This window comes from Chinchilla lanigera, unplaced genomic scaffold (assembly GCF_000276665.1).
Source record: "Chinchilla lanigera isolate Chin_1 unplaced genomic scaffold, ChiLan1.0 scaffold00003, whole genome shotgun sequence".
Classification (NCBI taxonomy): Eukaryota; Metazoa; Chordata; class Mammalia; order Rodentia; family Chinchillidae; genus Chinchilla; species Chinchilla lanigera.
Window position 1 is genome coordinate 15,682,862 of NW_004955404.1, and position 18,474 is coordinate 15,701,335.

Here is an 18,474-nt window from a genome sequence, read left to right on the forward strand (position 1 = left end):
CTTACTCCTTTAAACTTGGCCGAGGAAATCCAAACTATATTTGGGGGGCATTGCCTAAGCGAGGCCAGTGGGTTTAAAATTGTTTAAGTGTAGCAACCTGACTCCTGTTTTCTAAATGGAATCTTAGGCCAAACTCCACTTGCTGTTCCTCACGGTGTGAAAAATATTGAGTTAGACCAATACAGATTCAACTGGACACTGCAGACATCAGACCAGAGGGGCAACACCTCTAGTTAAAGATTATGGGAAAAGTGGATGAGAGTCTAAAAATGAGTCATCCGAATAACTAACAAATAGCTGGGCTTTATAAATTCCTCCATCCCTGTGTTTTATCTGGGTTCCCAGTCTTGTTGGCTTCCATCTTTTCTCTAAATTGATAGCTCTTGGCAGTTAAGGTACCATTAAGTGTTGCTCTATGTCCTAATTTCAGAGACAACAATCATCCAATGTCCATTATATTCCTGTTCAGTTAGTTTTACTAGTTACGAAGATGAGACTTCTCTTCCTAAGGGATACGTGTAGCACGAAAAATATTTTCATTGAAGGACTTTTTCATTTCTTGAGTCATTTAATGACCTGAGATTTGGATGTGCCATTATAAAGACTGCAGCGTGTGATGGAATAATGTGCACATGTAATTATCCCTGGCTGAAGAGGAAGAAGTAAAAGAAGACGTGGTGTATACCCCTGTGCCGAGCAGATTGCCAGACATTCTCAGGGGCCCGGGGTGAACACAGGAAGGAGGATGAGCAGCTGCTGTTGTAGATGGTCTCCTGGGGCTGAGGGTGTAGACTCTGATGCCACAAGGCACTGGCTGGCCAAAGTCAAAGGGTTCTGTTCTAAGAGGTTCTGGCCCTCCTTGGTGCAGAAACGCTCTGCAGTACATCCATACCCAGAGCTTTCTCTGCATGAATATTTTCCTGTCTTGTTTTCCTCATGTGCTGGCCTCATCTTCATCTTAATGGTGCCTGTGTAGGTGCCTGTCCTCCTGGGTCATTGTTAGGCATTTTAACAGCGAGCACCCTGAGAGAGTGCTATCTAAAGAACCGAACCAGTGAGAATACCGTATCTTTGCCGGCTGGTGGGCAAGGAGGCAGTGCTCTTGAAATCATGTCCCTAGGCAGTTGTCTGTCTCTTTAATCAGAGGAGAACTCACTGGCTTCCCTGAATGCTCCATGTCTGGGTTTCCCTCACATATTCCCCACACCTCAGTGTTTGCTTCTATTAAAACATTCTCAGTTTCCCGAGGCTTTATTTATAAAGTGTATATTTATATTTCAAAACCTGAATCAGTTTTATTCTATGGCAGGACACAAACAATACTACAATCAATTCTGTGGTTTGCAAAGCAAAATGGAATGTTTTCCCAGTTGTAAAATGCTCTCTGCTTCTGGGCCCACATCGATTTCATAGCAGCTTTTCAGGGAAAAGGAAACAGTTTGCATGAGATGTGCAGAGTCAGTTTTGCGATGCATCTCGATTTCATCCTGATTTCAGAAACACTAGCAGAGAAGCAACCTGGCATTTTAGGATAGAGAAATCAAGAAGGCGACTTATTCCAGCTCATACTCTAGTGCTTGGAAAGCATGGGGAAGGGAAACCACGGCCCAGGCTGGGTGCCTGAACATCCGATGATGCAGAAGTCTTGGAAATCCTCCCAGCTTGTGTCCCATTGACCACTCCGCTACCCGCTACTCTCAGGATAGCACAGTGATCCACTTAAGCCCTCAGTCTGGTGTTTTATCTTTACTGCTAGTAGACATAAAACAGGTGTAAGCTGGAGCAGGATGCAGTTTTCAAGGGCACTGACAAAGTCTGAGGAAGCTGGTGAAACACAGCTTTTCTTAAAAATTAAATTATATGAACTTACATAATTTTATTTAACACAAAGCGAATCTACACTCAAAACTCATCACTCTACACTTTCATCACTTTCCTTTTACCTGTGCTGTTGCCGCTGCCTATGCTGTGTGCTAGAGAGAGACAACACTTCTCCCCCTTGATTCTTTCAGGCACACGCTCGCACTCAGCCGTGTGAGACTATTGTCACTACAGTAAGGGACAAATGCTACAAATCTGAGCAAATCCCTCCTTCTCTGTCCTGCCAAGAACTGGTGGTGAAATATCTGCCAGCACCCCACTCAGCAAAACAAAGTCTTTACCTCAGCCTACACAGTCTCCTGAGCTCCGGTTCCCTGTCCCTTGGTCAGATCCCACCGTCTAGCACTCTCCCTTCCTTTCCTCTGTTCTAGCCACAAGTGTACACAGTATTCTGTCGTGCAATTGTACAACACTGCAGGGGCACTAGTCACACCATGGTTTGTGTAAACGGAACTCTTTTATCCACCCCGCCTGCAAAGTTTTCCAGTTCAGAGAAACTACACTCTCATGTGTTTAGAATAAACAGGGAAAGAGTTCAGCCTTGCTGTGTGATGAATAAATACAGTGAATGTTTAAATTTTAAAAAATTGTATAATAAAAGACACATCGCAATTCATCCTCCTCAGAGTACTATGCCTGCTTGAAACATACTTAGCCCATCATTCTTGACACTTTCTGAAGCAGCTCAGGAAGTCCTCTTTCTGATGTGTCTTCAGCAGTACTGTTGGGGCTGCCTGGGATTTCTATGACCAAGCCACACTGTGTGCCTAGTGATAAGAACAGCCAGCAAACCAGTGCAGAATGAGTCATTTTCCTTCACGTTACAAATCATGTCTCGAGTCAGTTCAAAACAATTATCTTTCATAGTCATTTTGACTTTACAGAAAAGCCAGAAGTCTCGGGGTGCCAGATACGGTGAATAAAGTGGATAAGGACACATTGTAATGTTATTATCTGAGGGAAATTGCCTTTACTATTTGAATCAATTCAGGACAAAGAGGCAGCCACAACAAAAGATTCTCCTTGTCTGCAGGGCCCGACGTGGATCCCCACACAGAGCAAGTGCCCGGTAAACATGTTTTGAGTGAATGAATGAGTTAGGATGACTTGATTTGCTTTGGCAGCCTCTGCTTCTCTCCTCCAAGATGCTTTACGGACGTGTGTGATTTAGGTAATTGTACTCTAAGCTCTAAATTGTAAATGGTAATTAAGATCAATGGTAGAAGCCAAGTTCCAGGTGGCACTTTGCTCCAGGAATAATAGAAGTGGGCGATGACATCCACCCTTGATATTATTCACCTATTCAAACAATTGCCTGGGATTTCCACATGTTAATGACATAGAATCATTATTCAGAATACAATGCCTTTGGAATTATAATTAAGCCTGGGATTTCTATGTGACCAAGCCACACTATGTGCCTGGTGCTAAGAGCAGTCAGCAAACTGGAGTGCGGAATGAGTCATTTTCCTTCACATTACAAATCATTTGGGGGAAGAAAGCAGCTTTATTAGGCAGAATGCTTGTGCAGCTATGTCGGATACCAAGTAAGGAACAATGACTGCTATGGAATTAATGAGATACTAATGTACTTGTTCCTTAGTGTACTGCAAGGGTAATTGAAATATTCTGAAGCAAAATTAATCTCATGGGACTGAGGAACATAGTATGCTATTTGAAAAAAAACCTGTTATGTCTCATTTTCATTAAAATAATAGTAATAAAAGAGATGAACTCATTATCCCAGTGCCTTGAAGGTTGACAAAAAGTTGATGTTAACATGCTTGCCTAATCTGGGAAGCAGTATGTTCAAACAACAGCTGTTTGAGAACCCTCACTCCCCTTAATGCTACCATCTTCCCTCACATATCCTTGAAGACAGCGTCTAGGCAACTGCAGCGACAGAATCATCATCAGGAAAAGCGAAAATGGCAAAGACATGAGCTCATTCTCTACCACTGCATGCAAATACGAGAGCTAAGTGCAGATACAGCATGTGTTTACTCAGGTATATTTGTTCAAATGAGCAGCATGGAAAGATATCTGGTAGGAAATGTTCAGTTACCCTCAGGATGCAGAACAGTGTGAAAGGAAAGAAACCATGGGCTTTGGAGGTGGCCATACATTGGTCCGATTTATTAAGCCGAAAGCCTGCAAAGCTCCTTACCCAGGTGCATTCCCATCTGAACTGAGATCAGGATGAAATGTTTTCCTCCCCAGCCCTCTGGGCACTTTTACATGTTACCATTAGGACTTATTTAATTTCCTCTGGTTCTTAAGCTTCATGAGTTTGGAGCTCTTGTTTGTCTCGTTCATCACTGTGTCCTCAATATCTAGCACAACTCTTGGCATGTAGTAGGCATTTCATTAATATGCGCTGTGTAATGAATAGGGCCATTGGGGTGATTAAAGGAGTTAAGATTTATAAAGGATCCTACATTCGGTAACTATTAACTATTTAATTCACTATTTCTCCTTTGTCCCTAGTAAATATGATTTATTAGAGTAGCCAATTTATAACTAAATCACTAAAGCATTTAATCCTGATAAATACTACCTAATAATTATGCTGCATTTTACATTAATCTTAGAAAGTTAAGGGTTTCTAATCATTGAGTTCTTATAATATCCATATGACATAGGTAAGGGGCAAATGTAAACCCTCATTAAGAAATCTCGACACATACAATTAAATAATTTAGGAAGTGAAAAGAATTGGCTTATAAATATCAAGCTCTTTTAGTGGACCCAAACATGTTTTTGTTTACCAGTATGCTATGTATATACAAAAGCACACATACTGTATAAAGTTAAGATGTCTAATTTTATAGTGTAAGAAAGTAGAAACTATAAATATTCATTATCAAGCATCTACATAGACATTTTTAGATTAGGGTTGGAAACTTAGGAATTCCAGCCACCAGGCCAATAATTTCTCTTCTAGAAAATGCAGGCCTCCATAAGCCATCAGAGCATGAGTAATTGATACCCCCAATCTCTTCTACCCTGATTACACATTACCAAATTCTCACTGGGCCTAGTTGGTTTGGGACCTGAGGAAGAGTGGGCAAGTCTGTTCTTGATTACCATGGAAGATGAAAGATTGGCTCAAGGGCAGAGAGAAATGATGGTAAATGAATGAAAGAAAAGGCAGCCCCTTTGGTAAGGATTTATTTTCCCTTTGCTTCAAAAACTCAGCTGGGACCATCTCCCTCCTAACAGTTGAACCCTCATAGGACTAAAGCTTTGACCCCATCCCTCTGACATAAACCTCATTACCAATGCATTTCAAATCTTTAAAAAACCTTCAGGTGCAAAAAAGAGATAGCTAAATGGCCCCCTCGAGGCCTTTTGCAGCCACAGGACTCTATTAAAATGTACGGTCCTATCTGCCTAAGTACTTGGAGAGGATGAAGTACATCCTTCAAAGTGATGATTTCATTCTATAAACCTATGGCCTGGTTTCCTTAGAGAGCACTTGTCTGCTTTCTATTTTCTCAGTTGAAATCAGATAAAATATTTCCCAACCTACCCTGAGTTTAAACTAGTTGCCTCTTACCACACACTTAGCTACTTCACTTGAAGGTGGCAGTGGAGTTTCAGGGCTGAGGACGAGGCACAGGTTATACGTTAGCCATTTACAAACTTTGTGGTTCTGTGTTAGTAACACAACTTTCTTAAAGTTTCAAAATCTGTAAGACAGGGAAGTGACAGTACATTTAGACTTGTTGAGCACTAATTGAGGGAGAACCTGGAGAGCACCAGCATGGTACCCAACAGGACCTCAGCAGGTACTATCATTATATTCTTTTTTCGTTATTTCGGTTCTTGGCCCCATCTTCTTCAACTGAGTGGCATACAATTTGCACAAAGATAGGCTGTGGTGATATGATTTAGTGGTAACGTGGCTGGTTAGTCTTTGACTGCCACATTTAACCTTTTGTACAGAGACTGAAGGAAAGAGTCAGTCCCCAATCCAACACCCTGACTCAGTCTGACAAAAGGAAAAATCCTGTACCCTTTTAGACAAAAATAAAACCTTTTGGGTTAATGTGTAATATCTAATGATTTGGGCTCCTTCTGTCTTTCCATGTCTTATAGGATCCTTGTGTGACCTAGCTACAGGGGACAGCTTTCTGTCTCTTAAGTCACCCCCCCACCTCTGTTTGTAAAAGGCATTTCTATGAGCCTGTCCCAATTTGATCTGCTTCTCAACACTTAGGCCATTTGCTTTTTGCTCAGTGAAATCTTCTCAAATCTCCTTCAGACCTCCTTCTTGTCCTTAGACTCTCCACAGACAAGAACATCGCCCTCTTACAAGGAAAATAATGCCGCCCTGGTTTTACTCTTAGAACCAAAACTCAGTGGATGCACCTTCTGGCTGGTCACTTTACCTCTTTTAACTCAGCTTTTCATTTGTGAAGTGGGTATAATAATGTCACCTTGAGCAATTTTGTCGATCTGAAATAAAAGCCATAGATCTGCATGTAGGTCACAGTTATTCCCCAGTAAAGGCACCCAGCATAGTCTACATCTCCTATAATCGTGAAGTCACTTTCCAGCTTCCGGATTTGAACACTGTCCATGAGGTCTTATGGTTCCATCATTTACCTCTTTTATGTATTTGCTAAAATATTTATTTGCTTGAATTCACATTCTAGTAAGTAAGACTATTAATAAAGGAAATCGTATTATCCTTGAAAACATGGAAACTTCATAGCACAGCACATTGTTCAAAGTGTGTGCATATTCACGGACACATGTTAAACACATGAGGGCAGGAAAAAGTGGGTCTTGCAGGGATGGGTAATAATAATAGGCTAAGAACTGAAGGCATTATTCGCTGAGTGATATTTCTCTTGATGATCCAATAAAAAATAAAAACTCAAGATTCAGCATCTCACAAATATAAGTTGTAGAGTTTCCATTTGTGCTTTTAAACATAGAACACTGACAATGGGTAACACTGTATGGCTGAAAAGTCTGTCACATGGAATTTATGAAGATCTTAGACTAAAATTAGCAATGTGACCTGCTTCTCAGAATGGCATTCTTTGAATGTGATTTGAGATTGCTGTATGTATTCCAAGGCCTGAGCAAATGTTCTTAATGAAGTTATATGAAAAGAGTACCCTTTTTTTCAAAGTATACTTTGTGACAGGCTCAAAGAGTTGCCAAAGAGAATTAAGTATCTAATCAAGTCCTGGATGAATGCGGGGAACCAATTAACATGCCCAGCTCCAACCGCTGCAGCCTGGCTGAGCCAACAGAGTGTTAAAGTCAATTTTTGTGCTATCATCAATGAAAATTAGGTAGCAGTAGCTTAGCAGGAAAAAAAAGAAGAGAAAGAAAGCAAAGTCCATTTTCTCAGTGATCTGCATCTCCAGACAGAAAAAGAGAATGACACTTTTAATAAGAAGACTGTCAACTCCCAAAGGTATCATCTATGATGTTCCACAGCAGAATAAAAGATGTGCCAGTCATACTTAAGATAGCACCGATGCTTAACAGAAAAATAACACCATAAAATATATCACAAAGAGAGGAGAAGAAGGCTAGGGAGTAGATGCTGAAAGAAAAGAATATATGCAGTTTTCCAGGCTGTCATTGCCCTTTAGGTATTAAGATGATGCTACGGAGAGAGGACTTGGAACCAAAGTGTGTAACATAAGCTTTAAAGAGTTCAAAGTGAGTAAATCTGGCAGCAGCTATTTGACCATCTGTGTCTGGTCAAAAAGTGTGTGTGAGAATTCCAAAAATCAGCGTCACCATCACATTGCAGGGGAGGCTGCTGTGGAGTTAGGTCATCCGAGCTAATACGGTATGAAAAAGCCACGAATTGCTAGGAGTCTGAAGAACTGTACTTCAGCAAATGAAGTAATTATATTTTTTTTATGAATTGTTAACCCTCTAGGCATATACTTGGATCTCAAATGCTTGTTAAATAAAAACTGATTAAATTGCTTTGGAGTTATTTATCAAAGTTCTTTTGATCACTCTCCACTGGGCATGGCAGCACATGAGTGTAACCCCAGCAGAGGCAAGAGGATCACATGTTCAAGCTCAACCTGGCTAACGTAGCAAGTTAGCAAGATTCTGCCTCAAAAAAATAATTGTTTTAAATGGCTGAAGAGGTAGCTCAATCCGGAAGCTCTGGGTTCAATCTCTAGAGTCAAAACAAAAAATCACTTTCATTAAAAAAGTATAAACAGAAAAGTTCATAATAAACATCTTAGCATTTTAGTTTTTTCTGAAAATTATAACAACAGATGTTTAGTAACTATGTTATCTTTACCAAGCTTATTTTTTCAGGGAAGAGTAAAGATCAGCTTTAGTAAGGGTTATGTGGTCATGCAGCATTTCTTTGGTGAAGCTTGCTTCAGAATATGAGAGAGAGAGAGAGAGAGAGAGAGAGAGAGAGAGAGAGAGAGAGTACAGCCTCAAAAAGGTGAAAAATCCTTCAGAAGTAAATGGAAATGATATCTTAACTTTCAAAAGAAATTTACCCATGAATGCAATTACTGATAACCTTATATGTCTTGGGACCTGGACCATGGGTCAGCTTCTGCAAATGCAAAAGTGAAGAGACCTACCCAGGAGTTTATAATCTAGAGATTAGCAGGTGAGTAAGACGACACAGTTAACTCTCAAAGCTGCTACAATTACTTTTTATTATAGAGTGCAGGTATGCAGGAAAGAAGGAAGAAAAGGCAGGTCATTTCACATGGGAAATCACAGACTACTCCACTGAAGGGATGACATACACGATGAGTCTCGCAGGACAAAATATCCATGAGTAAACAGAGTCTTGGGCAATATAATCACATGTGTATTTTAGATGCACAGCAACTCATGTGAAAAAACAGACTGGAAAGAAAATGTTTGCAAACAAAATAAGTATTGTATTATAAACAGAACATCCACAAGATCAGTACATATAACAAAATATAATGAAAGGAGTTAAGGACATCATACTACAGTGACCCACGCATACCCATGTTTATAGTATCATAATTCATAATGGCTAAATCTTAGAAGTAGCCAACATATCCATCAAGAGATGAATGGCTAAAGACCATGGGATATTTACACACAATGGAGTACCACTCTATCATAAAGGACAAACTTGAGTCATTTGTAGGAAAATGGATCCACCTTGAGACTATAATGTTAGCTAAAATTAAATAAGACACACAAGCTTAAATTTTGCATGCTTTCTCCTATATAATGATCCCAAAGTATACATACCGAGCAAAATAAAGGATAGATAATAGGAAGCAGCAAAATAGGTCTTTTGTAAAAGGGAAAGAAACCAAGAGACTGAGAGAAGGATGAGGAAGGGGAAGGAAAGGGGACATAAAAGGAATTAAAATGTGATATACTTATGTACCAGCTCTTCACAAGGAATATCATCATTAGTTAATGAAAACATGTCCTAACAAAATAAATCAGTAAATAAAATATAACCCCTAAGTAAATAGACAGGTAGGTAGGTAGGTAAGTAGGTAGATAAGAACAAAGAATATGAACAGGACATTCAGAAAATAAGAACTCTGAATTGTTATTAAACATAAAAATGCTAATTTTTACTAAATTCTGATCAATGGACAATATTTGGGATGGAAGATTTTATAAACAGCTGAGGAAAAGTTTTGGATAATTTCTCAGAAAGCAAGCTGACAACATCAAAACAATTTGGAAATGTCTATATCCTATGAGCCAGTAATTCCATAGTAAAAAATATAAACAAAGCAGACAACAGCCCTTATACAAGTTCACAAATTGTACTGTAGAATAATATATAGCCTAAGTCTCTGATAACCATTTCTGCTTTTTCTGCCAGTGTTTTAAATGTACAATTCTAAATCTTTATAATATCATACACTACTAAAATGTTTTTGTCTTGTAATTTAATTAATTCCATTAGTGCTTTAAATGCCACCCAATCTGCAAGACTCAATGTGGTCTTTGACTCCAACTCCTTCTCCCTTTTACATTTAATCATTTGCCAAATATCGTCACCTAGAGGTCCCAAATACGCTCTGATCATTTTCTCACTCCTCTCTCACTTCTCAAAATTTATACCCCTCTTCTTGGTTAGTTTGTTCCAGGTCAATTGTAAAACCTTTCTAATGTTCTATTTGCCGCCAATATTTTCCTTCATCCACTTCTTTTCATCTCACATACACCTGGTTTCCTACTCCATTAACCCTCAAACTCTCTGCCCTGAGGCATCAGTCCTCTGCTCAGAAGTCTCTGTTCTCCACAGAGCGGTCCATAATTCTACATGCCTTTGCTAGACGCCAAGGTGGTTGTTTCCTATAATGCAGCCCTACATAAGCCTCCTAAGTTCCTCCTCCACTCCTCTTTCAATTATTCAATGAGTACACACATATTTGCCATGGAAAATAGTTGAGTAATTTTCCACGCTCCTAGCCCACTTGTCCCAGGATCACGGATAAGCATGAGACAGCTAAAAAGTCCTATTTCTGAGGTAACTCTTGGCTTTCATTCCAGTTTTCTTTTAGATCAGCTTGAAGATGTATCTGTTTCTATCTGTGACACATAAGATAATTAACTTTTGAAAGCTTTGCAAATCATTATGTTACAAGTGAAGCTTTAAAGAGATCTCAATGTACCATAAAACACATGATTACTGTAACAGTGACACCAAGGTCTGTTGATGGAGCCACAATGACTCAAACACTTTATTTTTTAATGAGGGAAAGCTTCGGTAGTGTAACAATCAATACTTGTAGTGAAAGAGAGCTGGGATGCCTTATAATTGCTACAAACTCAATTATTTCAGCAAAAGTAAATACAAGCCCTGTAAATGTGTTAAGCTATTTCTTGGCTTCCAAACCTTTCTATTAGAATTATGACTAATTTTTGTCTATAATACTCAAGATCTACAATTTATAAGTACTGACTACATTTGAAGGAACTCCTATAATTGAATTGCAGAATCCATTTCCAGAAATAGTAAGGTTTTTATTTTTTTGCTTACTCAATTAGGCAAACACATTAAAAGGATATTTTTCCTCTCCCTAATGTCTAGGAGGTGTGAGGTTGTCTGTCATGTCAGACTTCAGAGCAAGTATTTATTGAATGTTCATTGCTCTTGAACTAAATTAGAGACTTGAAATATACTTCAGAATTTTAAACTTAATTTCTGCCTTAAGAAGTCTAAGATTGGAGCCAGGAATATAGCTCAGAGGCCCAGCACCTGCCTGGCAAATGTGAGGTCTTAAGTTTGATTCCTGGTATCCCCCTCCCAATAAAAGAAGTCTAAGATCTACCCAGGACCACAGCACATATCAGTTCACGATTACTTTCAATGACAATAATATAAAATTATTAAGAATGTTCATGCCAAATTCATATATGGGGAATTGAGGATTGGGGATTGTTACAAGAGTTCTGTCATCCTTGCAAAAATCAGTGTCCTTGTAGTTTCCATCTCTGGTCACCTGTTCATGACAGGATAAAGCTATGTACTTTTATACATTATCACTGCTAATTCCAGAGGTCCCACAGAGTGTGTATGGAGTAAATGGAACTTTGCGTGGCTGAGCTATTTCTTTAATGACAAGTAAAACTCTCTCATCTGATGTTTAGAGGAAAAACACTGTTGTTTAAAGAAAGGTAAAAGTCAAAAACAATGATTTTATTGTGCTACTCAAATAACATTGGTAGTAAGTCAAGCAGAATATTTCTCACCAGCAAATTGTCCTAGTGTTCAGATAAGAACTGACAGAACAATATAACATTTTAAAATTAATAAAAACATGCAGTTCATAATTTTACATAGACTATTCCATAATAACCTTAGATGGCAGATCCCACTAGTCCAATTTTGCACACCAGAAAATCAGAAGTTTGGTAAAATACTGAAATTGTATATCTAATTAGGAGTAGAGGCACATACAGGCCCCAAAAAATGGACTGTAGACATATTTTAGAGTCATGAAATAAAAAGAAAATGATCAAAGCAAGCCAGCAAGTTAAAACACAACTCAACCACTATGCAGTTTCAAACAATCGTTAGAAAGTTTCTAACTGGCTAAAGAGTTATTAATCATATCTAAGAAAGATGGAGACTTGGGAGACAAGGAGTTGGACAGAACATTCTTCTCTCCAGTGTCCTTCATTTTTGCTTCATGGCAAAGCGTTGCCCCCAGGGGACCAATTTTGCTCTTCTCACTTGCAACTGTTCTCTTGATCTAACCACTTTCTTCCCTTTCTCTCACACTGTCTGGATCAGCTATTTGTCTTCTTGAGGGTGTCCAATACCTTATTCCCTCCCTTTGAGGCATAAACGCTGCAAGATTCACTTACTGTGTCATTAGGAGATGCCTGAGAGTGTGTCTATTTAACTGATTTGCCTTCAAAGTCTAATTGTTTTCCCTTCTTCCAATGACTCTTAGACTTGTGAGGTTTCAAAGTTCTCTCATCTAATATTCTTACTACCTGTTCTCTCACCTTCCCTTACACTGTCTTCTCAATGGTTTTGAAGTTGAACATATATGCCGGTGATATGGAAATCTGTACTTCTAGCTCTGACTTCTCTCTAGAGGCCAATCTTTACTTCTCCAACCACCTTCCTATAAAATGGACATCAACTCTGCTCTCAAGAAATTGGAAATCTCATTGGAGAGACATAACTAAGGAGTAGAAGATCACAAAGTCAGTGGCAGAGTTGAGATTAGGACCCAGGTTCTCTTACTCTAATTTTAGCACCCTTTCCACTCACATTTATAAGGCAAAATAACAGCCACACTTTCTCTCACTCTAAGTATATAGTAGGGATATACATGATCTCATTCTTTTCCCCCCAGCTACACAAAGAAGGCCTGGGTAAATATTAAGAGAAAATGCATGAGGCTATTTTGTATAACGTGCAGTTGTACCTTTTCCAGGGTGCATAATAAGCACGATGCATCATCCTAGTAAGGCTTGACATTTTAACAAGAGATAATTTTATTCAGATCCAGGAAAAATTTTCTATTGAAAAAATGGGTCAGAGGACAGGCCCGTGTGGGTGTTGGGCCACTGAAATGTGTGGGCACAGTGGTGCTGCTCTGGAAGCAGGCTTGGGTTGTGATTCCAGCACCAGGCATCTGCAGAGCCACGTACAGACAGAGGCCAGGGCAGCAGGAGGAGAGTACAAGTGGTGAGATGAGCAGGTTGAACATGGCTACATGAACTCACTCGATGCTTCTCAGTAATGTATATTTTTCCTATCTAAACACAGCTTTGGGAGATACCTGACTGCTAACCCAGGCCATCTCTTCAAGAACAAATACCTAAAGTGATATAAAATGACTGAAAAGAGGTCAAAGAGGAAAACACCAAGGCCCCTGTTCATTCTTTCTTGTCAGTTCACAGAGCAACATAACAAGGAGTATGGAGAGAAAAGTATAATTGCATACTTATTATATGATACGTAATAAAATTGCTAGTCACAATTTTTATATATTTTCAAAAAAGTAGTTCTAAAGCACATTTGACATGTACCTTGCAAACCATTGTTCATTCTTATGTAATCTCATTGTTGAATAAATCAGAGTTTTTGCATTAGTAAATGAAGTAAAACAACCCATAGCTTCATGGTTGACACAGTTAAACAGTAGCAGTTGTGTCTTTCCATAAACTTTTTATTTTACATTCAGAGTACAGGCATGTGACTCCAGATAATAAATAAGCGTTTGGTTTTTTTGGTTCCCAAGTGTGCTAATATTGGCTTCTAAGATGCATTTAATACACAAGCATTTACATTTTAGAGATAGCTTACTGGGAAGAATTCAGGCCTCACCTTTTATTATTGCTTTTTTTTTTCTCACAGATACATTAATCATTAGTCTGAAATTGAAAAAGCAATCTTTTCCTGCATTATCCAAAACACAGTTGCTGTTGGTGAACAAAATTATCTATTCATATGAGATCTTTCATATGAAGGGAATGCGAGGAGCATTTGTGAGCCAGTTCTGCTTTCGTTATTTGTTTAATATATTAGACTTCTCCACATGCCAGAATAACGTGCCAGACTGCTCTGTCACCAAGGGGAGACTGCATACAACACACTTTCTGCTTTCGATGGCTGCGAGTGGGGCTTTAGGTGAGCAGAGTCGATGGACCTCAGACCAAGTGGTGATTTCCAGAGAGGTCTCACTTTTCAGGTAAATGTGGATGGATGGCTTCTGTGGATATCATGGGCTTTTGCAGCGCTGTGAGCGGTGCGCACCATTGACTGTTCCCCCCCACACCAAGTTGCGTCTCACCTGTGCTTATTAGGCTTTCCCACAGGGTAGGGAGCAAATCTGCTGCCCTTCAAGTGAGAACAAACAACGTACATTGTGGAAGGAGGCCAGGTAAATAGGTCCTGAGGGAAGCGGAAGCTCTGTGTAGGCACAGACAAGGAAAATGAGAGAAAGGAGAGAGAAGGACTAAGAGAGACAGAGATTACTGGCTGAGAAATCAGGTCCTGGCTTCGATGTTACTCAGGTGGTCTAACACAGTGACTGATGCTTAGCAGATGCCTAATAAAGGAGTGAGCCTTGCAAATCTTCTAGCCTATGGATGCAATGCCTTCTGATTTGTCTTCTTTTGTACTTTCAAACCATTATGGTTAGAATAATGTAAGTGCTCTATCTAGATAGAAGTCCTTTGAGTACTATATATATAGTTGACAGATTTCTATAGAAAATCATTACTATTAGTATTATTGCAGTAAATGAACCAAGAATGACTGAGTTCTATGGTAAAAAAAAAAAAAAATCAATGTCATCTGCCTGGCAAATGCAAGGTCCTGAGTTTGATTCCCAGTACCCACCCCAAATCAAAGAAGTCCCTGAGTGCTAGAGTTTAGACATTAAATGTCTGCAAAGGCCCATGTGTTACTAGTTTGCTCCCAGGCAGATGCTACTAGAAGGTGGTAGACCCTTTTTGAGGTGGGGATTCATGGGAACTCTCTAAGGTACTTCAGGTATGCCTTTCAAAGGAACTGTAGGACTTTGACCCTTTTCCTTTCCTTCCTTTCGTACTCTGGCTAAGAGGCGAGAGATTTTTGCTGTGTTATTTGCTCCCTGCTATGAGGTGCCTTATCACAGGCTAAGAGCAGCTGGCCAATCAATTATGGACTGAAATCTCCAGAACTGTGAGCCAAAATCTATCGTTTCTCTTTTCATACATTGTTTGTCATCAGAACTTGGTATAGGAGTGGAAAGCTAACTGCCTGACTTCCACACCCAGGCTATAGTCTATCATTGGCCAATTCAGAGAAAAATGGAACCCTTAATTTTAAGTAGGTGTCTTGGTTACTTTTCTCTTGTTGCTGGGACAAAATGCCTGATGCCCAAAATTAAGGAAGGAAAGGTTTATTTTGCTTACAGTTTGTGGAGGTTTCAGTCCATATTTGGCAGATTACAAGGCAGAGTGGCACATGGCAGGGGCTACAGCTCATCACGCAGAACATAGCAAAGCAACAAGCACAAAAGCCAGGAAATGGCCACAAGCAGCCTCTTGCTCTCCCTTACATACGCAAACTATCCACCCCAGGGCAGGTGCAGCTCTCACACCCATAATCAATCAAACTCCAAAAGCCTGCCCTATGACCACATGAGGCTTTGGGGGGACACCCAGACACAAACCATAACAGTAGGCCTTGTAGGGGATCAACTAGATCAAGCTAAGTGGCTCATTTCAATAAATTCAGATTCCAAGGAGGTACTGCACTGAACATAACCATACAAACACTGAATTCCCGAGGAGCTACAGGAAGGTCTGCAGCTGTTCTAGCTCAGGGACCAACTGACTTGTGTGTGAAGGTTATTGAACATTGGTCTCTGAAGTGACCCTGAATCTAGCCACATAGAACCTGGTATCTCGTTCTTTAGTCCTTCACTTTATATTCCTGGACATTATATCAATCTTGCTTCATTAAAGGGAAGGTAAAGGGTGCTTCTGTTCCTTCAAAGTAATGAACTAATTGTTGAAATTTGAAGAAATTCTGAGTGTCCACAAAGTTCATATTAGCCACCTTGATTTTTTTCCTTCTCCACTTCATTCTCTTCAAATAAACAAGAAGAAAAAAAAATTGCTTTCTTCATTCATGTTGAATTATTTGTACGACTTGACTTATGTATTTGAGCCTGCTGGTCTTCATCTGTGAATATGGAAAATTATGCCAATGCATATCTGTAGTTACTACTGATTCTAATTCATGCTAAGAAGCTATGAGATCCATAATTCTAACAGATAACAGTGTCACACTTTCTAAGTCATTTTAATTCATACTTCTATTTATTTTTCCTTTTTGCCAACGTTAAACATAATACAAACGGTACTTAAATATGTTCTGAACTATCAGATGATTTGCCACAAAAAAGAAATGCTTTATAAAAATGCTTTCACAAGCACCTTTACTGTGTACTTTGATCTTCCACCAAGTAATTTATTTTCACCAAGTAATTTTTGCAAAGACAAAATGCCAAACTTTTCAAATGGATTTTAAAAAGTGTCAAGAAATCATAGAGGTATGCATATGTCTTTACTTTTTAATAAAAGGCCAGCTTCAAATTGACACAGCTGTGGTAATGCAGTGGATAAAAAGAAAGTAGGGATAACTTTTAGCTAGAACAAAAGCCAGGGGGATTAGCTAAGGGATTAGCTCCTCGGCCATTTGTTCACTCACAAATAAAGTCACCTGTGCGCACCTTTGGTTTCTCCCCAAGTGAGCTGTAAAGTGCAAAAATGCCTATGAATGTGCACAAATAATATTTCCTTGGTAAATTCCAAGAAAGGAACATGTGCACACAGATTATATATCTGTACTTCAGAAGCAAACATAACAATGCTACTTCATGCTCCTTATTATTTTTAATTCCTCAACTTATTTAAAAGCAAGAATGTCAAATGATGCTTGTTTGGAAATCATAAGAAAATATGTCTATAAGACATTTAAGATGAATTATTACAATGAGTCTGTTGTAAAAACAGTATATTTTATGGTCAGAATGACACAGAATATTTATCATCATCATAAGAAAGAGTCTCTGTGAATTAGTTATGGCTTTAGCTCTCTGGAGTAATCAATTCTCTTCTCACTTGTGGGATAAATATATTTTACTGCAGTCATCGTGCATTCATGTAGACTGCTAAGGGCTTCAGACTGCTCTCCGGATCACAGGTATATAAATTTATTTCTATGGGTGTAGTCCCACATGATATGCATACTGACTACATTAAGCAGAAATTTGTAGATTTATTCCCAAATGAATACAAACTGTCAAGGAATAAAAAAATTTGTCTTGTTGTCTTGTCAAGTATTTTGCTTTCTCATTTAGTCAAATAATGTGCGTCAGGATACTTCAGCAAGATTAATTATCTGTCTCTTAGGAAATCAGAATAGAGCATGCTAAGGTTGAAACTTCCATCTTTACTACTTAAAAAGTCATTTAAAAAACTCCTCAGGCTTTCTTTTGTGAAATGAAAAAAGAAACAATCCACCAAATTCAAAGACCAGTGTGAAGTACAACTGTGGTATAAATGGACCTCCTTAGTGGAGAATTAAGGTGCCTACCGTGCTAGGTCATTGCATGTTCATACCTGCATTCCTTCTTATGGGAGCTCTGTTTGATTGCCAAGAAAGAAAAACAGCACAGAATTGACATTTCACCAAGAGTGTGTGTCTAACATTTATTGGTATTGAGGGAACATTGTGCCACTCATTTTACATTGTTTCTTCTTCTGCATATGTACATTTTCTTACAATTTTCTAGATTGTCTAGCTAAAGAAAGTAACAAGTATATTCAAGTGATACTTCCCTGTGTCAAATATCCATTAATATATGAGTTGACATCCCCTTGGTGAGATATCTGTTCCAGTTTATTTTAAATTACTTGGCATCTTATAGCTATGAAAGAAGAATCCTATAACAGTGGCCAAGAGTAGAACTAAATGACAATGAAGAGTTTCTGCCCACACTACATTTCTTAATGGACATTGTGTCTGATATGCGTTAGTGCCATGTACATTTTGCACAGAACCTGAGAACTAGTGTCAGTGCTTTTAGCTCTTACTGATATTAGCTGTACTTTTGAATGAGAATGATTTCCTAGTGTGGTTTTCTATTTACATAGTGGTGACCATTTTCTTCTTAGCATTTTTAATGACTACAAATAGAAGGGTTGTAGTAGTCAATAAGTTTGTGGGACCTGGGTTTCTCAAACTGAAATGGCTGTGGAAGAAGGGAGAAAGGGAATTAGAGTAAATATGACGGTCACTCAGGGAAAGGACAAGTGATAATACGTCAGTGACATAAGTGATAACTGAATCTCTGACAATTTGTCTCCAACTGCATGACCTTATTTATTGTGGTTAAAGACATATCATATAAAAGTTACCATCTTGGCTTTAAAAAATATAGTTCAATAATGTTAAGCATTTCCACACTGTCACAAGACACACATCCAGAATTTTTTAATCTTTCGTATCTGAAACACTAAAGCCATTGAATGACAATTTGCCTCATTTTAATAGTACCTTTACTTTTACAATATCTTATAATTTTCAAACTACTTTCACATATGCTA

General features: G+C 38.8%; 1 protein-coding gene across 1 annotated transcript in view; it reads right to left on the reverse strand.

Moving 5' to 3' along the window:
* Gpc6 (glypican 6) overlaps positions 1-18,474 on the reverse strand; it is a 1,075,163-nt gene that overhangs the window by 253,051 nt on the left and 803,638 nt on the right. The window lies entirely within an intron of this gene.